General features: G+C 41.0%; 1 protein-coding gene and 1 pseudogene across 1 annotated transcript in view; one reads left to right on the plus strand and one right to left on the minus strand.

Annotated features, from left to right (window-relative positions):
- Positions 1–124: 124 nt before the first annotated feature.
- On the minus strand, positions 125–24,833 carry LOC138390319 (voltage-dependent anion-selective channel protein 2 pseudogene; annotated as a pseudogene).
- Positions 1,156–25,947, plus strand: part of LOC138389835 (intelectin-1-like) — a 32,445-nt gene continuing 7,653 nt past the window's right edge. The window contains exon 1 of the mRNA XM_069478473.1: positions 1,156–1,198. The gene's annotated coding sequence lies outside the window, so the exon portion shown is untranslated. The remainder of the gene's footprint in view (positions 1,199–25,947) is intronic.

Here is a 25,947-nt window from a genome sequence, read left to right on the forward strand (position 1 = left end):
AGAGTGATTTGTTTGCTATCTGGAAATTGGCTTTCCTTGGCACTGGTGGTCCCTCCAGGGTCAGTAAGGCCTGCGGATGCAAAGCATCAGGAAGTACATAAAATAAGAAAATGATTGATACATATTATAAGTATATTAAGAACAAATCTTCTGACATTTGGTCTTTGAGGTTTCTTCAGCTGGATTAAGCCTTCAACTTAAGTTGAAGTGTGTGGCCCTAGTTTGTGGCCTCCAGCATTAATGCTCTTCCCGTCTGTCCCCAGGCTTCAGAGTCAGAGCATAGCCTGCTCCAACTAACCTAGAGTTGTTGACTTTTGCAGAAATAGAGGTAGTGGGACCCAACTTGTGTTTAGCTGCAATGTCAAAACAAGTGCAATTGGTACCTAATGTCCAAGTAAGGCGTACTGGTGTGTCAAGATCTCCAGGCATCTTCTGATAAATCGATCTTCCAAATTCTGTCCCATCATTGACATTCGTGTGCAGCTGGAAGTCCCCAGTCCTGTAGTCCTCTACAAAGTTATTTCTTTGTCACCTGTCAAAAATCATCTGGTACCCAAGAAGCCAGCCCTCATGAAGCCAAATACAGTTGCAGCCTGGATGGCAGGTCCAGCTAAATGAAAGTCAACATCACAACCAACATTTATACATTCCCTCTTGTAAAAAGACTTGATTTTGTTACTATTCTTTCTTGTGTTTTATGAGAAGAGAGTATCAAATATCAGTTTCAAACTTTGACAAATCTAGTCTTCAATTGTGGCTCAAGTCTGTTCCCAGAGTGTTTTCAGTTTTGCATTTTTCTACAAAAGTCAGACCATACTCACACTATTTGTGTTTGGTCTCAAGGTCCCAGTAAATTTACCAGTAACTGAACCAGAGGTTGAAAATTCCATGCCACTGTGTGACTTTGTTTTCACATCCAGTTTCAACCCTACACCAGATCTTTTGGTGAAAGTACCTCTGGCAGCTTTGCCAAGGTCAGCATATGATGGAGGAATACACACTGGCCACATCCAGCTCTGTCCATAGGTCACTATGGTGACGGTATGGGAAGAGTTGATCGGGGTCTCCTGCTGCTGCTGCCTCTCTATTTACAGCTCAGGGTGCTAGGCTCACATGGGGTTGGGCTGTAGCTGTTGGCTGCAGGGTGAACTGAAGGTCCAATCGTTGCTCTTGGTTAAGCCTGATTGATACGGCCACTGTGAGTATATTTGCTTTTTTTCCTTAAACACTCATTTCTGCTTTTTATTCCCACTCCTTTATTGGCTTTGCAATGGTCTGAATGTATTCCCCAAAATTCTTGTGTTGAACCTTAATCACCATTGTGATAGTATTAAGTGGTGGGGCCTTTAAGAGGTGATTCAGTCACGAGGGCTCTTCCCTTATGAATGGATTAGGCTTCACACAGCATTCATCCCTTCTCCCCTTTGTCTTTTCCATTGTGTGAGGACACAGCGGTCATCCCCTCCAGAGGATTCAGTGTTCAAGGTGCCATCTTGGAAGCAGATACTTGGCCTCACCAGATATTAACCTGCTAGTGCCTTAGTCCTGGACTGCCAAGCCTCCAGAGCCGTGAGAAAATAAATTTCTGTTCTTTATAAGTTACCTAGTCTCAGATATTTTGTTATACAGCAGCACAAATGGACCCAGACACCCTCTTTTTCTGTTCACTTCTGTTACCTCCTACCTTGTTTCTCTCTCTCTTCTAATGTCAGAGTTCTACAAGAAATGCATAGTATACTCAAACAGGGTAACTGAGGAGAGTTTAATAAGGAGACTCTTTACAAAGTTTGCGGTATGGTTATGGGAAACCAATGAGACCTGCACAGTATCCCACAGTAGGGAGCAGTTACTAGCCCTAGGATGGAAGGGCAAGAGAACAGAGCAGCTTCTGGAACCCAGGAGAGAGTAGCTGTAGAAGAGGTCTGCCAGACAGGAGCTTAGTCTTTGGAAGAGGGATGTAGCCAACTCATGTCACTCTAGCAGGAAGGGAGCTGGGGTATAATTACCTTCATTATCCTTCTGCCCTTACATCTATTGTCAGTGCCTCTCATTGCTTGCACACAGTTGGAAGCCAGAGGATAAGGGAGCTCATGAATGCATTCCATAAAGGTCAACCCCCCTGAGCAACATAGTAGGATAGGGAATAGATCCGGCAGGGCAAATGAAAAATATCCAACATGGTCCACTCTTTTTGCCCATAAACATCCATTTTTCCCTTTGTCCTGGTGAAAAATTCATGATTCCAACGCAGAGGACATACCATCATCCCATTAGCTTTCATATCATTGTAGGGTGATATCATTGCAGTCACATCCTTGTGTGAAACCCAATACATCAGGCACTACCAATGGTCTTCACATGAAGGTAGCAGGGGAAAAATGCGGAAGCAATAAATAAACATAAAACATAGTTGCTACAGTTGTTGCCTCTGTAGCTGGTCATGAGGCCTTAGTTCTTTTTTTTTTTTTGAGACAGAGTCTCACTCTCTTGCCTGGGCCAGAGTGCCGTGGTGTCAGCCTAGCTCACAGCAACCTCAAACTCCTGGGCTCAAGTGATCCTTCTGCCTCAGCCTCCCGAGTAGCTGGGATTACAGGCATGTGCCACCATGCCTGGCTAATTTTTCTATATATTTTTAGTTGTCCAGCTAATTTCTTTCTATTTTTAGTAGAGATGGGGTATTGCTCTTGCTCAGGCTGGTCTTGAACTCATGAGCTTAAAGGATCCACCCACTTCAGCCTCCCAGAGTGCTAGGATTATAGGCGTGAGTCACCGCGCCTGGCCAAGGCCTTAGTTCTTAACTGTAGTTCATTCTTCCACTACTCATTCCTTGTTCCCATCACCCTCTACCAACATTTTGACTGGATAGTGTTCTTTAACCCAGTTCTTCATTCCTGCTGGATCTGCGTAGCTGTGGTTCTACATTTATTGGGTTGTTGCTCATTTTTTCATTGACCAGGAATGTTGGCAAAGGGTTCAAGACATCACCTTCCTTATCTCCATTGTGTAGCAGCAATGCAGTTTTCCCTGGGAAACCAGATTTAATCTCCCCAGCAAGTACAGTGGCCCCTTCTTTGCCTGTTGGTTCATTAGTGTAAGGAATCCAGAATGGTCAGGGTGTGGTCTCAGCTTCCAAATTGTTTCAATTTGGTTTCAATTGAACCATAACTGCATTCCATGGTGGAAACATTCTTCTAATCCCACCAGCCCACCTGGACCTTCAAGCCTATTGAACCTAAGGTTGTGGAAATGGGAAACAAAAATTCCTTCAGGATATTGTTTGGTGTAGTTGTAATAGGAGCCATTTACTTCTACTCCCTTGATTCCCAGGCCTGTGCATTCTGGCCATTTGGGAGGGGGCAGGGAAGACAATAACTGTGTATATAACAACTTCCAGTGAGTTCTGTGAGCCCTTCTAGTGAATTATTAAACACAAGGGTGGTCTTGGGGACCCCCAAGCCGGCAATTAATGTCAGGAGACTGAGGGTGATCTTGGGAGACCCTGAACTTGCAGTTGATGTCAGAAGTGAGTGTGGTCTTGTGGACTGCGCCTCTAACTGTGCGCTCAGCATACCCTTGATACAAAAATCTGACAGATATCACAAAACAGGATAACTACAAGCCAGTCACTCTCATGACCGTATATGCAACCATCCTAAGTAAGGTATTAACAAATCTAATCCACACATTAAAAATACATCATAGGCCGGGCGCGGTGGCTCACGCCTGTAATCCTAGCACTCTGGGAGGCCGAGGCGGGTGGATCGCTCGAGGTCAGGAGTTCGAGAACAGCCTGAGCAAGAGTGAGACCCCGTCTCTACTAAAAAAAAAAATAGAAAGAAATTATATGGACAACTAAAATATATATATACAAAAAATTAGCCGGGCATGGTGGCGCATGCCTGTAGTCCCAGCTACTTGGGAGGCTGAGGCAGTAGGATCGCTTAAGCCCAGGAGTTTGAGGTTGCTGTGAGCTAGACTGACGCCACGGCACTCACTCTAGCCCGGGCAACAGAGCGAGACTCTGTCTCAAAAAAAAAAAAAAAAAAAATACATCATAATAAAGTTGAGTTTATTTCAGGAATACAAGGAATCAATCAATGTAACTAACTCCACTGACGGAATGAAAGAAAAGAAAATCTTGTAGATGTGTAAAAAGAACCTGAAGAAATTCAAAACTCATATATGATGAAAGTTATTCCTGTGGTAAATTGTATCTTCCAGAAAACAACAGCAAAGATCATACTTTATAAAGAAATTGAGTTTTCCTTCAGAGATCAGGAACTAGGTAAAAATGGCTGATAATACTGCTTATAGACAACATTGTGCTAGAGATCTCAGCCAGTGAAGGAAGGGGAGAAAAAGAAAATACTTGATTACATATGTAGAAAATCCAAAAGGCTCTGTAAACTTTAGAATTAAGAAATGAATTTAGGAAGGTTAAAAGATTAAACAAGAATATCAATACATCCCAGAAACAAACAACTAGATAATAAAACGAAAGAAACTCCACCATTTACAATGTCAAAAATAAATAACAAGAAATAAATTTAATAAACAATGAGTAATACCTCTAAAAACATCTATAAAACGTTACTAGGAGAAATTTAAGAAGACCTAAATAAATGGAAAGATATACCATGCTCATGGATTGGAAATCTCATTATTATAAGGATATTAATGCTGCCAAATTGTTTTGGACCCAATGCCACCCTAATAAAAATCTGAGCAGATTTTTGAAATCTCAACTAATTCTAAAATTTATATGGAAATGCAAAGAGCCAAGAATACTGATGACAATTTTCTTTTTTTTTTAAATTAAATTAAATTTTTTTTATTTTTAATTTTTTTTGAGACAGAGTCTTACTCTGTTGTCTGGATTAGAGTGCCATGGTGTCAGCCTAGCTCACAGCAACCTCAAACTCCTGGGCTCAAGCAATCCTTCTGCCTCAGCCTCCCGAGTAGCTGGGATTGCAGGCATGTGCCACCATGCCCGGCCAATTTTTTCTATATATTTTTAGTTGTCCAGCTAATTTCTTTCTATTTTTTTTTTTTTAGTAGAGACTGGGTCTCACTCTTGCTCAGGCTGGTCTCAAACTCCTGAGCTCAAATGATCTGCTTGCCTCGGCCTCCCAGAGTGCTAGGATTATAGGCGTGAGCCACCGCGCCCAGCCCTGATGACAATTCTGAAGAAGAAAAATTTAGGGAACTTATACTACCAAATATCAAGATTGTCTTAATTAGGGTTCCTCCAGAGGTGAATGCTCAGACAAGGCATTGGGTATAAATAATTTTTGGGGAGAGTTGGCCTGGGAAACTGTGGTGAAGGAATGGAGAAGCAAAATAGGATAGGAAAGAAAGCCAATAAAATACGCATTAATTTTAGGTGATGTTGGCAATGAAGGTGTTGCTGAACCTGCAGGTGTTGACAAACTCCCTTAATGATCTAGTCTATAGTATATAGTGTGTGTTAGACTGTATGCATAGACAAATGTATCCCAATCTGTGAACAAAATCTCTCTAATGCCTTTTGCTAATAGTAATGTGTTAGTGTTTTGTTAGGTATGTTTTTTACCCATCCCAAATATGTATACATAACTACTCAAACATATTCATATGAACAATATTGTGTTATCTAAATACAATCAATCTGAATATTTATAATGGATTTCAATGGAGGCAATGAACTGCCTTTCATTTTTAGCAGGTTGTTCTAAGCTACCCTAGAACATTTTTGGACCAATCATATCTGATTATTTTTACTATCTCAACATTTCTTTCTCTTACTTTTGTGTTTTCACCACTCCTTATGTTACTGGAGCAATATGACAGGACAGATCTTTTGGCACCACCAAGTGGTAGTGTGGGACACACCATAGAATATGTGCAGCAGGCATGGAATTAGTGGATAATAGACAACCTGTTAGTCACCAAGACTTCCTTCTTGAATATCTGGGGCTTGATCTAGGAGAAGGGCAACATCATGTTGCAAGGAGAGCTAGTTGGAAAAAATTAAACAGAGGTGCAACCTGGGATCTGGAATTGCTTGTTCTCAGCCAGTCTATTTTTGTTTTTTGGTAACATTATCAGCTGGTCTACTTTATTTTTTGAAATATATGGTTTGTTTAAAATTTTTTCATTCATTTTCATTAGCTTATACATGCATATGTTGCAATATTCCACAGGTATAAAAAGATACACAATGAGAAGTATACCTCCCTTTCACCACTGAACACAGATCTCTAGATTTCTGCTCCAGAGGTTATCACTATTATTCCTTTTTGTAATTGAATTTATTTGTTTTTTTTTAAGACAAGTTCTCACTCTACTGCCTGGGGTAGAGTGCAGTGGCATCATGATAGCTCACTGCAACCTCAAACTCCTGGCCTCAAGTGATCCTCCTGGCTCAGTCTCCCAAAGTGCTAGGATTACAGGAGTGAGCCTGGCCTGTTATACTAAATTTCTGAACTACAACAGCTCTTATGCACTTTAAGTGACATAGATCACAGCAAAGATCTGCTGAAAGAAAGTTCTGAGTGACTAGCTGGAACAAAATGTCATCTTCTTTAACCTGAATACCTATCCTCCTTCAGCAAACTTTTACTTGTAATCAAGACAAATGTTTTTGTTCGTTTTATGAAATTAAATTCATATTCAGCAGTTTACATCTCCCTGAAACATCTTGGGAATCTATCATTGCTCAAAAAATTACACTAAAATATGTTCAACTACTTTTTGATTTTGGAGAGTATCTTTTGTGTTTCACTCAATTCTAGCATTTCTCAGTTTTTAATTTTTAAAAAAAATTATTATTATTATTATTTTTGGATTTTTTTTTTTTTTTTTGAGACAGAGTCTCACTCTGTTGCCCGGGCTAGAGTGAGTGCCGTGGCGTCAGTCTAGCTCACAGCAACCTCAAACTCCTGGGCTTAAGCGATCCTACTGCCTCAGCCTCCCGAGTAGCTGGGACTACAGGCATGCGCCACCATGCCCAGCTAATTTTTTGTATATATATATTTTTAGTTGTCCATATAATTTCTTTCTATTTTTAGTAGAGACGGGGTCTCGCTCTTGCTCAGGCTGGTCTCGAACTCCTGACCTCGAGCGATCCACCCGCCTCGGCCTCCCAGAGTGCTAGGATTACAGGCGTGAGCCACCGCGCCCGGCCTATTATTATTTTTGAGACAGAGTCTTGCTCTATTGCCCAGGCTAGAGTGCCGTGGCATCAGCTTGGCTCCCAGCAACCTCAAACTCCTGGGCTCAAGTGATCCTCCTGCCTCAGCCTCTCAAGTAGCTAGGACTACAGGCATGTACCACTATTCCCGGGTAATTTTTTTTTTTAAAATTTTTAGTTGCCTAGCCAAATTTCTTTCTATTTTTTAGTAGAGACAGGGTCTCACTCTTTCTCAGGCTGGCCTCGAACTCCTGAGCTGAAACAATCCTCCCACCTTGGCCTCCCAGAGTGCTAGGATTACAGGTGTGAGCCACCATGTCCGCCCTATTTCTCAGTTTTTGATCTTAGGTAAGGAAAGAGTCAGAGCTCTTTGAACTATCTGGCAACATTTAAAATCTTGAGGTCAAGGTATCCATTGTACAAGGCCAGGAAATCCTTCGCCTTTCACTACCTAAGTCGAGGATTCTTAGTCAGGTGGAGGAAGGACAGCTAATGCTTCTTTTCCCATCATAATTTCATAATATGTTCTTTAAAGCAACATATTTTATAATGGCAACATCAGGAGGTAATTGCAATGCTTGTAAAGAGTTTATACATAATGACCACTGGAAATTTTAGCTCCTCTACAAGTGAAGAAATCATGGTGTTCTCACAACTGCTATACTTATGAGCTACTTAGTGTAAATTTTAGACTAAATTGTGAACAAATTTTAGCAGAAGTTTGGGAAACAAAGAAACCTGCTTTAGTAAGGGCAATATGCTCTGCCACTTGGGCAGAATATAGAGAAAGTGACTGAGAAAGCTCCAGTACCTCATGTTAAGAACAGATGACACACTCGAAGCCATTTTTCTTTGAGTATCTGATTGGTAGGACCCTTCTTCATAAATTTTGAAGCAGGCTGTCCTGAGTATCAGTTCTGGGCTTTGTCAGGTTTGTAGAAACTGAAGGATAATGGTGAAAGTCTCTATCTACTAATACTAGAAACAAAGAGACAAAGTTTAATATAAGACAGGATATGAGAGTATCATTTCATATTTAGTTAAATAAGCATTGGAATAGCTTTGAGGTTTGGGCTTTAGGAGGAGGAACATTTATAGCTAAAGAGAGCCTGTGATAAAGATATAGAGGTAAATTCTACCTGTTCCAAATTACATCTGTGGCTACAGAACACAAGCAGGGGGACCACTCAGCTGTCCTAAGGCCCAGAGAAGGCCTGTATTAAACCATAGTTCTTTGCTTGTGTCTATGACTTATCTCACCTAACTCAATTCTGTTCTTCTCATGACAAAAGAGGGAAAGCTCTTATCCTAATCAGGAAGACCTGACTAAGTCCCATTTGAGGAGGAAAAATTATTCTTCTATTTCCGGTAGCCAAGCACAAGTCAATTGTATTTTAGGTCAACAGTTGAAGAATATCTCAATGTTTATTGTTGACAATGGCTGGCCATACCTTAGAAGGTACATAATGGTGAAACTTCAGTTGTCCTTGGAAGTTTGAGAATTTTTTTATTCAGGAGTCATTGAGGTGATGCATGTGAAGATATGTCACAGGTAATAGACTTATGTCAAACATAACTGTTATTTTCCTTAGATGCCTTACCACTCTTTTGAATAAGAGAAGAGTAAAATTATTGAGTCTTGCTTATAGACATCTATTTAGGAAGATGCTGGTAAGAGATCATCTACATACTGAAAAAGCATGGAGTATCCAGGCAAAATAACACTATCCAAATCTTTTTTAAGGATTTGTAAACATAATTATGGGCTTTTAGTATCCAAGGATACAGGAGACTTTGACATTTAATGGCAAATAAAACAAGATTGGCAGGATAAAAAGGGGTAGAAAAAAGGCAGAAGGAACACCTACCTACCACTGGGGTATAGCAGAAAATGGAATGGATGATTGATTATATAGTGGTCAGATGGAGAATAACCAGAAAGTCAACACCATTCCATTGAGTGTTTGGAGGTCTTAAATATAGTGGTAAACATATTTGTTTTGATTTTTAACTAAAAGAATTAGAAAATCTCTAGGGCATTTAGATAGAATTATAATTTCTTGCAGCAGTGACATAATAGTGTGGATACTACCTCTGATTCTGGATGCAAGGGATAATGGAGCATTTTAGGAATAGGTTTAGTTGTATTTAATGATTCCAGCTGGTTGAGTAGAATGAAGGAGTCTGACATCATTTGCACATAGGGACCGAAGGGAAGGGGGAATGGAAGCAGGAATTTCTTGTGTGTCATAGTTATTGAAACAGCTGGTAATGAATTGGGAATTTCAGAGAGGATGATGTCATCTGTCTTCCAGAGAGGATTTATCTTTGCTCCTGGCAGGTGCTCAGAGGCACTAGTACTTAGCAACCACCCTAATCCAATTACAAGAATTAAAATGATTCAAAGTTAGGTGTTTGTTCCTGCAAGGGCTATTATGGTTTTTAGACAGTTTAACAGTCTCTCACTTTCCCTTAAATTGTATCAGTTCTGTTCAAACATAGGGCCTTTTTGCGCTAAAACTCCACATTCTAACATTACAATTTTAATAATAATTTTCAGTTCTTTGCTAAAATTTCTATCTTCTATGTTATTGCTTTGAACATATTAAACATAGAGCCTATGTCTGATAACTCTATTGTCTGGATGTCTTGTGGGTTTGTTACTATTGTCTGCTATTTCTCTGGGTTTTGGCACATTGCTTTTTCCTGCACATATGCTAGATTATTTATGATTAGATGTTTGTCCTAGTCTGTTCAAGCTGCTAAAACAAAATACCACAGACTCGGAAGCTTATAAACCACAGAAGATTATCTCTCACAGTTCTGGAGACTGGGAAGTCCAAGATCATGGTGCAGATTTGGGGGTCTGGTGAGGGCCCACTTCCTCATAGACAGCTGTCTTCTCATTGTAACCACACCTGATGGAAGGTGTCCAGGATCTCTCTGGGGCCTCTTTTACAAGGGCACTAATCCCATTCATGAGGGTTCTGACCTCATGATGTAATCACCTCACAAAGGCTCCACCTTCTACTACTCTCACATTGGGGATTAGATTTGGACATATGAATTATTGAGGGACATAAAATTCAGACCATGGCAGTGCTGGACATTGTATATGACAAATTATAGACATAATTCAAGACCTAGGGTGATGATTGTTTTTGTGGGTTGAATCATGTTCCCCAAAAAGATATGTTGAAGTCCTAATCTCAGGTACCTGTGAATGTGAGCTTATTTGGAAATAGTTTTTGCAGATGTATTTAGTTAAGATGGGGTTATACTGGATTAAGGTGGGCCCTAAATCCAATATGATTGGTGTCCTTTTAAGAAGAAAAGAGAGAAGAGACAGCCACATAAGAGGGAAGATGGCCATGTGAAGATGGAGGCAGAGAATGGAGTTATGATTTCCTCAGAAGATACCAAGGATTGCTGACAACTACTGGAAACTAGGAAGAGACAAGAAAAAAAATGCTCCCCTAGAATATTTGGACAAATCATGGCCCTGTTGACACCTTGATTTTGCACTTCTAACCTCCAGAATTGTGAGAGAATCAATTTCTGTTGTTTCAAGCCACCCAGTTTGTGGCAATTTGTTATGGCAGCCCTAGGAAACTAATACAATTGTGTTTTATTATTCAGTTTTTACTCTCTACTAGTTTTAAAGTTCCATACTCTGTTTCTATTCTTCTAGTGGCTACCATAGAACTAACGGCAGGCTTCATGAATGTTTTCTAATCATTCTTTCATGTGTTCATTCTTTTTACAAGCATTAATTGAGAGCCTATTATATGCTGGAACATATTCTAGATGCTAGAGATATAGCAACAAAAAAGGCAAGCCTTTCTGCCTTTCTGGAGATTGCATTCTAGTACCAGGAAACATATAATGTACTATATACAAAAGTAAAGTAAATAGAATGTCACCTTTTGAAAAGTGCTCTGGAGAAAAAGAAAGTAGAATAGGGACACAGCTATTTTGGGGGTGCTGGTGGTTTGTAACCTTAATAGGTCTTTAGAGAAGGTTTCATTGAGAAAGTGACGTCTGAGGACAGATCTGAAGAAAGTGAGGGATTGAGCCATAAAATGCCCTGGGGTTGAATGTAACCACACAGAGAGAATAGTGTAACAGAGCAGTCACCCTTCCTCCCATAGATATGGAAGGGAAATATTGACAGTGGGGAAAGTGTAACAGAGGGAATGTCCATAAAAAATAGCAAAAATATTTTCTGTTTCTTTAAAACATCCTCTACTCCTTTTTGAGAACTAACCCCTGCATCCCTGTCTCAGGCCATTGGTTGGGAGAGGCAGGGTAAACCCTTTGTTCTTTGTGCTACACAGGATGGCTCTGCTCTAACCTGGTGGAGAGAGGTTATGGGTGGAGGTCAGGGGATTGTCTTTAGCAGAGATGGGACAATCAGAATCATCAGCTATAGCTGAACACTAATTGCCTGAAGCTGAGAACCCACCCTTTAAAAGCTCTGTATTTCTAGTTATTATTAGGATGATGGCATTTCAGACAGGAGTCTCCATCATCCTCTTTTGCCAGCAAAGTAATAAACTTCCTTTTCCTTCTTCTCAAACCATTTGTTCTTGTTCTTCTGATGTGATCTTGAGGACAAGTGCCGAGCTTTTGGTAACAGATTTTGGGTATCCCTGCATGGGCCATCAGCTTCCCAATAGAATGGCACCCTGTGACTGCTGGAAGGGGCAGGGAGCAGCTCTGGGTCAAGCCATGGGCAGGAGTATCCAGTTTTTGGGCAAGAAAAGGATTCCCCCCGTTAGCTGCTGGGGCCAGTTTAGCTCTGGAGAAGTCCCATCTCTTTCTCCCCAAATGATTGTAGCTTCAATCAACCAGAACTGAGTTGAGGAGAAGGAAACAGATTTGGGATGCGATGGGACAGTCATGGCCATTTGTAAGTAACATTCCCATGGATGCTGAGACCCTGTTTCCACCCATAAGAGGGGTGGGGTTCAGATCTCCCTGTTGGTGAGAGGTACTGTTTGGGTGGAAGTCTGGAGGTTTAGTGGAAGGAACGTGGAGACCTGGTTTGGATTTAGATCCCATTTGTGGTTCCCAGGGGACCAAAGGGGGTGGGGTAGGGTGGGAGATGTTGTTCTTCTTGTCTGAGAGAAACTGGTTTTTGGTTTCCCCGTTGGATTAGGAGATTCTGATTCCCAATTGAGAATTCAGTTCCCATTTGTGGTTTCCATTTGGGTGGCTGTGGCATTTTGTGTTGGAGATTCCCTGTATTGTCTGTGTTTGTTTGTAAAGTTTTGTTGCAACATAGGAAAATTCCATCTAAAAGCTCCTTGGGAAAAATTTTGGCTGAGTGGTAACCTATGTGTAAAAAGAATGGTATTATTGTAACCCAATATATGTGCTGGAGTGTGAGGAGAAGTGGCTGTTAAATGCAACCCTGATTATATTGTCTTATAGCTGGAATTATTTTGTGAAATGTCAGGTAAAGGGGACAATATCCTATATGTGTTTGGTTATTGGGTAGGAAATGTCTGATTTATTTGAGGTCAGACATTTCATATTTAATGACCTAATACAATGTTAAAGATCTGGGATAAAGTTAATGGTATGAGAGAGACCTCTACTGGTGGGATATTAACAAGATGTTAAACAGCTGGACCATCCCAGTTCTGGGTCTGCTGCTGTGCTCCCGGCTGGGGCAAAGCTGCGGCGTGGGACTGCAGCCCTGGAGGCGGACCCGGTGGGGGAGGGGTCTAGACTACTGCAGACTATTGCAGCCTGCTGAGTGATGGGGAAGGTGAGGAAGGAACCGTGTTGCCCGACTGCCCCCACCACTAAGTGTGCACGACATGGTGGGGAGCGGCTGCAGTCCCTGTCACAGTTGGGGCAATCTGGAAGAAGGCACTACAGGCTTGACTGCACTCAAGCTTGCATTGATTGGCCCCCTGCTAGAGGCTAGAAGTGGTCTGGGAAACAGCCCAGCGAAACAGCCCCACATGGAATCCAGCCCAGGACAAACTAACACCTGCCACAGCCATCTTGACACTGAGGGAGGGGAAACAGAGCCGGGCAGAGGGAGAAACACTTGCTGCCTGACCGCTTGCAGGGGCATGTGTGCTCAACATGTTGGGCAGGGAGGTTCCAGGGCCAGAGGTCAGCAGCATCCAGGAAGCAGTGCCATCCACCATCTGAGTGGATCCCGCCTGAGGCAGCTGCATACTGTGCTCAGCAGAATTCCCATCTGCCTTTGGTGTTTGCCTAGAACAGGAGCAGGGTCCTTAAGAAAATTTCTTATGTGAACGCCACCCGGGCCATGAGAGGAGTCAGGGAGGGTGCAACTTGAACTTTCCAGGCCTACACCCTCTAAGGTATGACTCAGGGGAGGGAATGGCCTCTCCAGTAGAAAGCTCAATTTGGCCAGGTGTCACTCTGTAGCCAGAGGAAGACAATTTATGTACAGTTAATGTGCTTTTTATAAAAAGAAAGGACACTAGACAGAACACTGCCAGGACTCCAGGTACCAAGAAGCCCCCAGGAAAGTAAAGATTTTTTTTTTTAAGTTTGGGACTCAGATGGCAAAGGAGGGGGCCTGGAGTCCCATGCCTCCGAACATCCCCATGGGAGACAGGCAGCTGTGGAGGCAGCTCAGCAGCTCCTCCTCCTACAGCAAGGGTGTCAGTAGACACCACAGAAGCATAGCTGAGCTGCAGAAATCTTAGGCCAAGAAGTGGAAACTTATGGAGACAGATGAGGCTCAGACAGGGAAGGTCAAGCTGTCCGTGTCCTGGGACTCACCTTCTTGTTGCTGCCCTGGCTTCTAACTATTGGCTCAGTTTCTGGACCGACAGTCCCATTGTCGACAGGACTCAGGAGCCCAGGGAGTCCTGAGCATTTCACAGGTGACTACTCCATGGTGGTGCTGCTTCCTGCATTTACTGCACACTGTCCTATGGTCGCCCATGAACTTCTTTGAGTGGAGCCTCAGTGGGAACCTGGTGAGCCTTTTCTACATGGTAGACTCAATGATCCCACAGGTTGTCAAGATGTTCAGAGGCTCCCCTCCTCCATACAAAGTGATAACGGACACTCTTTTGAATTGGAGGTAACCCAACAAATAGGTAGAGTCCTACATCTAGAATGACAATTGCGTGCATCCAGATAGGATATTACCTCTTGTCCTCCTCTGGATGAGGATAGCCCTCAGAAGCAGGCTTATGTTACGCCCTTAAGAAATAGCTTATAAGAGACCCTTCCTAACACTCCAAGGTAAGTATGGTAATATAGCCATGAGTAAGGAAAACTGCATAAAGCAATAGGTCAAATGAGTGGGGCAGGTGCTAACCACTATGCATGAGTTTGCCTCTTTCAGGTCTCCACCACGGTTGGAAACAAAGAAGCAAAAGAGACCCTATGAAGTGCCTCTAATGACTCACACCTCATCAAAATTGTCAGAAATGAAAACCTTGGGTCCATCATACCAAAGAGAAGTCCCATGTCAGAAAAGGACCCATGCCCCCAGTGGAAGGGCAAGCCTTTAGGTGATCTAAAGTATCTGTTACAGGAAAAGAGAAAAATGAAAATGTTGATATTGTTGCTAATGTTTCTTTGATTATTGGCTCTGTCTATAGGATGGAGAGACAACTCCTTTGTGAGGATTTCCCTGGGCTATTGCCTCTTCTGTTGATCTGTCTTTGTCATCCCAAACCTTGTTCAGTGCTGTGTATGATTTCTGAATTTGCAGAAGTTCTCAGATCACCTACAGAGTGCAAGTAATAGCTCTGTACTCAGAGGTCCCATGTTTCTTTCTAGCCCAGCCCTGATTAGAGATTGTGTACAAGATGATAGTTCATTTTGCCTTGGCAATCCTCACTGTTGTAATTGTTGCTTATGACTTTTTTTCACAATCAGTTGTGGTAAATATACCGCCAAAGTTTTGCAATGGCATATGTAAGCATAAACCTTCCATCTGAAACATTGCCTCAAATCAGCAGGAAGTAGCTTGATGACTATGTTGTCCCTCCTCCCATAGATATGGAAGGGTAAAATTGACAGGGGGGGAATAGGTAACAGAGGGAATGGCATGAAAAAAAAAGGCAAAAATATTTTCTGTCTCTTTAAAACATCCTCCACTCATTTTTGAAAACTAAAACCTTCATCCCTACCTCAGGCCTGTGGTTGGGAGGAGCAGGGTAAGTCTTTTGTTCTTTGTGCCAAAGGAGATGGCTCAGCCCAGACCTGGTGGAGGGAGGTCCTAGGTGGAAGTCACAGGTCTTCAGCGGAGATAGGATGATTAGAATCATCAACTATAGTTGAACAGCAATTGCCTGAAGCTGATAACCCACCCTTTAAAAGCTCTGTATTTCTGCTTATTGTTAGGATGATGGCATTGCAGACGGGAGTCTCCATCCTCCTCCTTTGCTGACAGAGTAATAAATTTCTATTTCCTTCTCTTCAAACCACTTGTTCTTGTTCTTCTGATGTGATCCTGAGAACAAGTGCCAAGCTTTTGGTAAGAACAGCAACAGCAAAGTCCTCCAGGTGGGACTGTCTTCGCCATCATGTTGGCTCTGGTAGCAGAAACTAAATGAGCATGGAGGAGAGTAGCAGGTGATGAGTAATGTGGGGGTAGATTGTGGAAGGTCTTATGGGCCTTCTGGGCAAGCCAGGAACCCCTACCCAGAGGGGTTTGGGTAGGAGAATAACCTGATGTAACAGGATTGCTTTGGCTGTTGTGTTGAGGACATATTGGAGATTGCTAAGGGCAGAAGCAGAGAGAGCAGTGAGGAAGCAGTTCTGCAGCCGGGCAGGGGACACTAGTGGCTCTGATAAGGCTGACAAAAGTGGAGTTGTGAGCAGTGTCAGGTTAGGATTATTCTGAAGGTAGGGCTGACTAATCAGATGTGGGGTGTGAGAAAGAGAGGCATCAAGGGGTGCTTTTACTCACTCTCATTCCTATTTTTATTATCATTTTTATTTTATTTTATTTTTTGAGACAGAGTCTCACTCTATTTCCCCAGTTAGAGTGCCGTGGCATCAGCCTAGCTCACAGCAACCTCAAACTCCTGGGCTCAAGTGATCCTCCTGCCTCAGCCTCCCAAGTAGCTGGGACTACAGGTGTGCACCACCATGCCTGGCTAACTTTTTCTATTTTTAGTAGAGACAGGGTCTTGCTCTTGCTCAAGCTGGTCTCGAAATCCTGACTGCAAATGATCATCCTGCCTTGGCCTCCCAGAGTGCTATGATTAAAGGCGTGAGCCACCTTGCCTGGCCTATTCCTATTTTTAAAGCGATATCTGATCAAATACACCTTTTTTTTTTTTTTTTTTGAGACAGAGGTCTCACTCTGTTGCCTGGGCTAGAGTGCCGTGGTGTCAGCCTAGCTCACAGCAACCTCAAACTCCTAGGCTCAAGCAATCCTTCTGCCTCAGCCTCTGGAGTAGCTGGGACTACAGGCATGCGCCACAATGCCCAGCTAATTTTTTCTATATATTTTTAGTTATCCAGCTAATTTCTTTCTATTTTTAGTAGAGACAGGGTCTCGCTCTTGCTCAGGCTGGTCTCGAACTCCTGAGCTCAAAGGATCCACCAGCCTCGGCCTCCCAGAGTGCTAGGATTACAGACGTGAGCCACCTCGCCCAGCCCAAATACACCGTTTTTACTATTTATGTGACATAATCTTAAATTTTCTCCCTTCTGTTCATATATCTTGATTTTTAAAAAAGCAGTTTACTCGCCAAAGTGGAGTGCATATGTTTATTTCAATCTATGATACGATACATTTGTAGTAGTGATAAGGGCCTGTATTTATGCTGCAGTGGTTATTTTCTGAGGACGATTATCACTGACCATTTTGAGATGTTACAATCGCCCTTAGCAATGCTGGCTTGAGCCTAAGCTGCAGCTTTTTGTGCATCCACAGGTTTATACAAATAGTCTTCCCTTATCCATGGTTTCGTTTCCTGAAGTTTCAGTTTTAGTCAATCATTGTCTGAAAATAGGTGAGCACAGTACAATATTATATTGTGTGTGTGTGTGTGTGTGTGTGTGTGTGTATGGTGTGTACGAGAGAGAGAGAGAGATATCACACTCACATTACTTACACTATATTGTTATAATTGTTCTATTTTATTATTAGTTGGTTCGGTATGATCTGTGGTTTCAGGCCTTCACTGGGGGTCTTGGAATGTATCCCCTGTGGAAAAGAGGGGACTACTCTACTCTTTCTTTTTCTAAAATAAGAATGAAATTATAGTGTTCTCTTAAGGAAGAAGATTAAGATATATAATACAGTACAATTGCTTCACATTTTTGTCCAGTTTTCCATAAAATTTTGACTGGAAATATTGTCTAATGGGGTTACTTTTGAGGTTTTTATTCTCACAGTCAGGGATTTTTAGGTCTCTCTCCTTCTCCTCACGCGCGCGCACGCGCACACCCCCACCCCCACACCCACACCCACAATTAACTGAGGCAGAAAGGAATTTATTTAAAAATCTCAGAGCTATTCTAGAATCAATGGGAGGTGGGAAGGCTAGTGTCCTAGGTTTGGACAGTGGGCTGGAACTCAGAGGTGGATGAGCTTCAGGGGACACAGCCATGGCTGGTCACAGAGCAAGTCTTGTCAGGATGCTGCTGCTGGCACCGTGACTATCAGACTCTCTGAGGTTGTGGTTGGTTTACTGTTGCTACCACCACTGTTGTGATTATTGAATGACTCTGACTCTGCTTCTCTATCTCAAGGTTTAACATTTTGGGCTGCATCACCTGATTGCAGCAAGCCAAGGTCATCTGCTTGCATCATGAACTGTCAGAGGGGTACAAGGGAGAATCAGGCACCTTCAGCTTCCTTAGTTAGAGGTGGGGCTCTGTCTCTCTCCCATCTTACATGATGTAAGGTGAGGGAGAGAGTCCTCCAAAGGAGGCAAGGTGTCCTGGTGTGGGGTAGCCAGAAAAGGGGCAAAGGTCCACTATACTCAGTCCCCCAAAAAGAAGGGTGCAGGCATTCCATGAAGGAAATACTTTTTCAAATTAATAGTGTCTCCAAAATAAGATATCTCTGGAAGTAGATTTGAGTCTAGACTGACTTTGGGAGATGCAAATTAGTAGTGAACATAAAAGATGCTCTAACTCAGCCAGTTGCAGTGGCTCATGCCTGTAATCCCAACACTTTAGGAGGCCAAGACAGGAAGACAGCTTGAGAGTGGGAACCTGAGAACAGCCTGGACAACATAGTGAGACCTCATCTCTATAAAAAATTAGCCAGGCATGGTGGTACACTCCTGCAGTTCCAGCTACTCAGGAGGCTGAGGCAGGAGGATGGCTTGAGCCCAGGAGTCTGAGGCTGCCGGGAGCTATGATTGCCCCACTGTACTATAGCCCAGGCAACAGAGTGAGACTCTGTCTCAAAAAAACAAATACAAAAACAACACCCTGAAAAACAGATGCTCTATCTCACTATTCTACCAGTAAATGGGAATTTAAACAAGAAGATACCCTGAGAGGATTTTGAATAGCGAAAGGATGTAGCCAGAATGCCTGCTTTACAAAGGAGTGCCCCTTTATTCAAAGTGAAACTTTATTGTAGCCCAAGCTCACTTGAAATGTCTCAACTTGTGAGTGATGAGGATTTCAAAATTAAAAGAAACCCGAACCAATGGAATTTTGATTTTGAAATTTGGTTCTAGCAGAGTCTGCTAGAATACCAAACCCTGAAGACTTCTATGTCAATCATCACATCCCTAGCAGACCCTGGTTTTAGATCTGGTTAAGGTCTATTCTTGCCGTTGTAGACACTTAAGTGTTCTTTCTTTCAATAAGTATCTTCTGAATCCTCTCCTAAGCTTACAATGTGCTAGTATGCCTTGTATATAGCAGAGAGCCTTTTATAAAATACGGGCACTATGCACAGTTATTGATTGAGTTTTGGGTCTCCCAGCTGAGGTGAGCTGCTGATGGCAGTGGTGGAAAAGAGAATTCAAGGTTTTCTTTTTTTTTTTGAGACTGAGTCTCGCTCTGTTGCCCATACTCGAGTGCCGTGGCATCAGCCTAGCTCACAGCAACCTCAAACTCCTGGGCTCAAGCAATCCTCCTGCCTCAGCCTCCCGAGTAGCTGGTACTGCAGGCATGTTCCACCATGCCTGGCTAATTTTTTCTATATATATTTTTAGTTGTCCAGCTAATTTCTTTCTATTTTTAGTAGAGACAGGGTGTCGCTTTTGCTCAAGCTGGTCTCAAACTCCTGACCTTGAGTGATCCTCCTGCCTCGGTCTCCCAGAGTGCTAGGATTACAGTGTGAGCCACCGCGCCCGGCCAAATTCAAGGTTTTTGAAATCATCTTTCTTACTGGTAATCATGCTTTCCATATATTTGGACACATTCTCATGTTGCTCCTGACATTTCACTCCTTACAACAATCCTGTGAGGTAGAACTTTTTATCCACATTTTACTTACATGGAAACTGAAGTGCAGAAGGATGGAGTGGTTTGCTTAATGTCACAGATCTAACTAGGACCAGATCCTGGACTGGAGCTTAAGTCTCCGGGCTCGCAGGAAGTTCTCATTCCAGTGTACCAACTATCTGCTCATGTCAGAGCTAGATTTTTCATTGAATCTAAGATGCCATTGATAAAATGCACCATTATTTTATGTGCCACTCAAGATGAAACACAAACTGTGACATGCCATTGAATGAAGGTGCAGTCAATATCAGAGATATTACTGTGTTAAATATAGTGTTATAGGAGGTATACATTTTATTTGAATATTTGTCTTAGACTTGGACACAGTTCTATTTCCTTTTGTTAATGTATCTGGAAATATGTATCAATAATTCAATACTTTTTATTTACAAATATAGAAAGTATTAGCTTAACAGATATAGTGCCTCATAAACCTTTTCCTAAGAACTGCTGTGAAAGACTGTAAACAGTGAAAAGTTTACACTATTATGTTAAGATAACACACTACAGGGTTGATGCAACACCTAGGAGGAAGTGATCCATTCCACTGGTGAGGGAAGAGAGGAGTGAGTAACATGTATGCTCAGGGGACTGAGGAATGACACTGGGACTGGAATGATGGAGCAGGTATTGAAGCATCAGAAGGAGTTTGTACTGGATCAGTGAGTCAAAATGCAGCCTGAGGACCAGTGCTACTGTAGAATGAGCCTCCTCCTGACCCCCAATGAATTTGCATTGGTTTATAGCAAAATGAGAAAAATATTTTTCATAAAACTAAATTTATTTAAGCTAACAATTTATATTTAGTTTGAGACTATGGGTTTCCTCTGCTGTCATTAACATATATTTTCTTTTGTGAAATCATTGTTATAGTTGATTTAAAATATGTTTTCACTTGGCAAAACAAAAAAAATTGGACCCATTCTCATTTTAAAAAAACTTGGTAGAGCTAGAACTCCAGTGTGCTCTCAGTGTTGTAGACTTCTGAGATTAATGGTGATGATGGTGACTTAACGATGCCCCTGAGCAACTTCCCGAGAATTGCCCATTTTTGTGCTGCAGAAAGCTGAGGTCATGGGCTCCTTTGCTGTGTCTGTGCTTTAAGATTTCTTAAAAGCAGACTTCTGTATGTTGCCTTTCCAGCATTTCCAATGGTTGGAAGTTTTCATTGAACTACTTATAACCTAGTTATAAAGAGAGTTATTTTATATAATGAAAAATTAAATCCTCAGGAATATGGCAATTCTAAATTTCTATGTACCAAAAATATAGTTTCAAAGTAAAAAAAGCAAAAATTGTCAGAACTACAAAGAAAAATATATAAATCCAAAACTGTAGTGGGAGATTTTAACATACTTCTCTCAGTAATTAATATAGCAAGTGGACAAAAAACCTGTATAGATGCAGTAGATTCAAATATTAATAGCATTATGAACAAATTTGACCTAGTGGACATACATAGAGCACTACCAAATATCCATCCTTTTTGGACACTGATAGGACACTTACAAAATATTTACTCTACACTAGGTCATAACAAGGCTTAACAGATATTAAATGATTGAAATCATTCAAAGTGTGTTCTGTGATCACAATGTAATCATGCTAGAAATCAATGAAGAAAAGTAACTGCTTTTCTTCATTGTGAGGAAAATCCTCACATGCTGGAAAGCTAAGACATGTAGATGCTGCTTGACTTAAGATGGAATTATGTCCCAATAAACCCATCATAAGTTGAAAATGGTGTAAGTTGAAAATGCATTTAATATACCTAACCTGCTGAACACCGTAGCTTAGCCTGGCCTTAAACGTGTTCAGAATAGTTACATTAGCCCACAGTTGGGCAAATCATGTAACACAAAGCCTATTTTATAATAAAGTGTTGAATATCTCATGTAATTTATTACATACTGTATTGAAAATTAAAAATAGAATGGTTGTATGGGTAATCCAAGTATAGTTTCTACTGAATGCCATCGTAAAGTTGAAAAACAGTAAGCTGGCTGGGTGCGGTGGCTCACGCCTGTATCCTAGCACTCTGGGAGGCTGAGGCAGGTGGATCACTAGAGGTAAGGAGTCCGAGACCAGCCTGAGCATGAGTGAGACCCTGTCTCTACTAAAAAAATAGAAAGAAATTAGCTGGGCAACAGAGTGAGACTCGGTCTCAAAAAAAAAAAAAAAAAAAAAACCAAAAAAAAAAAAAAAAAAACCTGACAAAAGAATATGAGAAAAGAAAATAAAAGACCAATCTCATGCATAAATGTAGATGCACAGATTCTAAATAAATATTGTCAAACTGCATTCATATATATATATATACATGAATCTGTGATTGCCAAGTTGAGTTTATCCCAAGAATGCAAGGTTGCTTCAACATTAGAAAATGAGGCTGAGCATGTTGTGTCTCACCTGTAATCCTAGCACTTTGGGAGGCTGAGACAGGAGGATTGCTTGAGGCCAGGAGCTCTAGACCAGCCTGAGCAACATAATGAGAGACCACATTTCTACAAAAAATAGAATATTAGCCAGGTATAGTGGCATGCACCTGTAGTCCCAGCTACTCTTGAGGCTGAGAGGCAGGAGGATCCCTTGAGCTCAGGAGTTTGAGGTTGCAATGAGCTATGGTCATGCCACTGCACTATAGCCCAGGCAACAGAGTGCGACTCTGTCTCAACAAACAAACAAACAAACAAACAACCCAACCCTCCCCACAAAGAACAAAACAACAAAACATTAAAAAATCAATTAATAATTAATGTAACTTTCTTTAATTGCAAGTAATAGGATAAAAAGAGTACATCGAATCTTGATACATGTAAAAAAGATGATAGATGAAATTTGACATACATTCATGATAAAACATCCATTTATGAATATTTTGAGCATTTGCTCATGCTAAAAACTAGTATAAGAAGGGAATTTCTTAATCTGATAAAGGTTATTCATAAAAAAGTACAGTAACATCATATTTAATTGTAATTATATTTAATTATAACATTGAAATCTTTCCCTTTGTGAAGGGAAGGAAAGATACTGTCTTTTCTTCTCTGATATTCCACATTACACTAAAGGTAGCAGGAGTATAGTAGGGAAAGAAACAAACCAAAAGGCATTGGTTTGTTACCAAAGAAATTGGTAAGGAGGAAATAATAGCTATAATTTTTCAGATGATATAGTTGCTATGTAGAAAATACAAAATAATCTACAGATCAACATTAGTATGAGTAAAAAAGAGAATGTTTTCTGATTGCAAAGTCAACATGAAAATAAGTTGTATTTCTTTTTCTTTTTCTCTCTCTCTCTCTCTTTTTTTGGTATTCAGAGATAGGATCTTGCTTTGTTGCCTGGGCTCTGGAGTGCAATGGAGCAATCATAGCTCAAATGATCCTTCTGCCTCAGCTTCCCAAGTAGGCAGGACTACAGGTGTGCATCACCACACCTGGAGAATTTCTTTTTAATTTTTTTGTAGAGATGGGATCTCGTTATGTTGCTCAGGCTGGTCTTGGACTTCTAGCTTCAAGTGATCCTCCCGCCTTGGCCTCCTGGAATTATAGGCAAAAATCAGTTGTATTTCTGTATAGAAACATCAAACAATTAGAAAATGAAATTTAAAAAGATAGCATTTACAGTTGCATCAAAAATGTCAAATACTTAGAAATAAATAGAACAAAAGATGCACAAAATCCTTATGGAAGCTATAAGATATAATTATGAGAAAACAATGAAAATCCAAATAAATGGGGAAACATGCCACATAAAATATTTTATAGGCATGAGTTCTTTCCAAAATGATTTATATATTCAGTGTAATTTCAATAAAATCCCGAGTGTGTGTGTGTGTGTGTGTGTGTACGTATGTGTATAAGTAGAGTTACAAATTTTATATAAAGGCAAAAGACCAAGAATAACTGAGAAACTTTTGAAGAAGAACAAAGTAGGAGGCCTTGCTCTACTGGACTTCAAAATGTTTTATAAATCCGTAAGACTTAAAACAATGCGGCTGGGCACAAGGAAGTGATGATTACCATAAGGCTAGTGATTACTTTAGGGGAAAGGGAGAGGTTTGTAATGTGGACGGAACATATGGGAAGCTTCTGGGGTGCTGGCAAAGTTTTATTTCTTGACCAGGATGATAATGACACAGGTATTTGCCTTTTTGTAATTCATTAAACTGTATATTTAAGTCTCTAATCCAATTCAGTATGTGTGTTGATTTCTACAATAAGGCTTTCTTTGTTTTAAAGAACAAAACATAACCAAGTGAGTTGGAAGTGCAGGTGCTGGGCTGGAGTGAGGTGGTGGGGGAGGGGTTTCTTCCATACTGTTGTCTCTCAGGCTGCACATATTCTATCAAGTTTTTTAGTTTTTGTTTTAGTTTTTTTTGCCTCAGGTACAATTTGAATTACTCAGACATGGACTGACCATTGATGATGAATCTAAATCCACAAAATGCAATAGTCCATTAAAAGCAATTGTCTATTCCCCTTTTTTAATGTTCTTATCAACACTCCCCCATCTCCCAACAATTTCCAGCTTGTCACTACACAAAACCTAACCTCAAACTCTGGTGCACCCCTCAATTCCAATTTAGGCTGCAATATAGTAGAAATGTCAGTTGGCTGCAATTGCTAATTCCTAACATTTCTCTCACTTTCCTCCAGATCTCTTCACTGCCAATGCTGTAACATTCCTTGCTGGTTCTACAGTTGTCCTCTTAATTCCTCTACCTCATTCCTATTATTAGGGAAGTTGATCTAAAATGCACATGAGACCCAAAGAGGGGAAGAGAAAGGTGGAGAGGGCTAGTGCCAGGCATCCATACCATTGGACTGACCATTGGCAATGGGCTCATTATTGCTTTCAGACGTGTGAACAATCCAAATCTAAAATGCACACAGCAAAGACCATGTGAGGACACAGAGAGGAAGTGGCCATCTGTAAGCCAAGGAGAGAGACCTGCCAACATGTTGATCTTGGACTTCTAGCTTCCAGAACTGTGAGAAAATAAATTTCTGTTGTTTAAGCCAACCTGTGTGTGGTATTTTGTTATGGCAGCCCTAGAAAACTAGCACAGCATGTGACCATCTCTGGCCAACGAGACATGAGGAAAAGTGTGCCGGAGGTCTGTGAGCAAAGCTTGCTTTTTCTGAAAGAGGAGCCACAGGAAGAGATGATCCCTCTTCTCCCTTGTCTTGTAGATGGTGCCAGGAACACCAATAACCATCTCGTCCTCAGACACAAGATGAAGCCAAGGTAGAGAGGCTGAAAGAGTCTAGGTCCTTGAGACATGGAGAAGCTGCTGAGTCCCCCAAGCCCTGAGCCTGCTCTCTCTCTAGATTTCTGATTTCATGAAGTGACATATTTGCTCTTTGGTTAAGCTACTTTGAGGTGGGTTTTCTATCAGTCACAGCTGAAAGCATCCAAACTGACCTAGATCTGAACTAAACAAATATCAAGGGCAGTGGGATTTGGAGGAGGTGGTGTGAGAACAGATTCAAGAGGAAGTGGGAGGTGGAATCACCGGGACACAGTCGCTGATTTGGGATGACGGTGTTAGAAGGGGCAATGTCCCTAAAATAGATCTACCGTTTTTGTCTAGTAGATGCTGTCAATGGTAGGTTGTTCCATGATTTATGTATTAATAACACTAAGGATGAGATGCATAGTGATATTAAAGATATCAAAATATGAAAAAAATGTGTCTTAGAATCAGTAAAAGAAAGTACTAAAAGAAGTATAAATTTGGAGCTTTTCTTCTTGGGGTGCTATTTTACTTTCTTCTGTCAATATATTTGAGTATTCTGTGTAAATCAGTACCTTGAAGCTACAAAGATAGAAAATATTAGCTTCGCAAAAAAGAGATTCACAATCTTTTCCTAAGAATTGCAGTATAATTAGTGCTATATGACATCACTGAGGAGGACCTGATCAATTCCATTACAGCTGAAGGGAGGATTTAAGAAGTGAAGGATGACATCAGAACAGGAATGATACAGGAAGTTTGAAGCATCATTTGACTAAATCATTTTATTTAGTCTCGAATGCAATCTGTAGTAAATTTTCACTAATTTGTGGCAAAATGAGAAAATTAAGGACAATGTAGTGAGTCTTTCTGTGAAACTGGATTTATTCAGTCTAAAGTTTTATATTTATTTTGAAATGATCCCTTTCCTATTTGGTGGTTGAAAATTTCCTTTTTCTGTGAAATGATTATGGTAGATGTTTAGTTTTTTTTTTTTTAAGTTTTGATTTTGCAAGAAAGGAAGACACAAACAAAAACTCCAAACCAACTCTAGTTAGTCTCTTCATCTATTTTCTTGTTGGAAAACGCACGGGTC

The sequence above is a fragment of the Eulemur rufifrons genome, chromosome 8, assembly GCF_041146395.1.
Source record: "Eulemur rufifrons isolate Redbay chromosome 8, OSU_ERuf_1, whole genome shotgun sequence".
Classification (NCBI taxonomy): domain Eukaryota; kingdom Metazoa; phylum Chordata; class Mammalia; order Primates; family Lemuridae; genus Eulemur; species Eulemur rufifrons.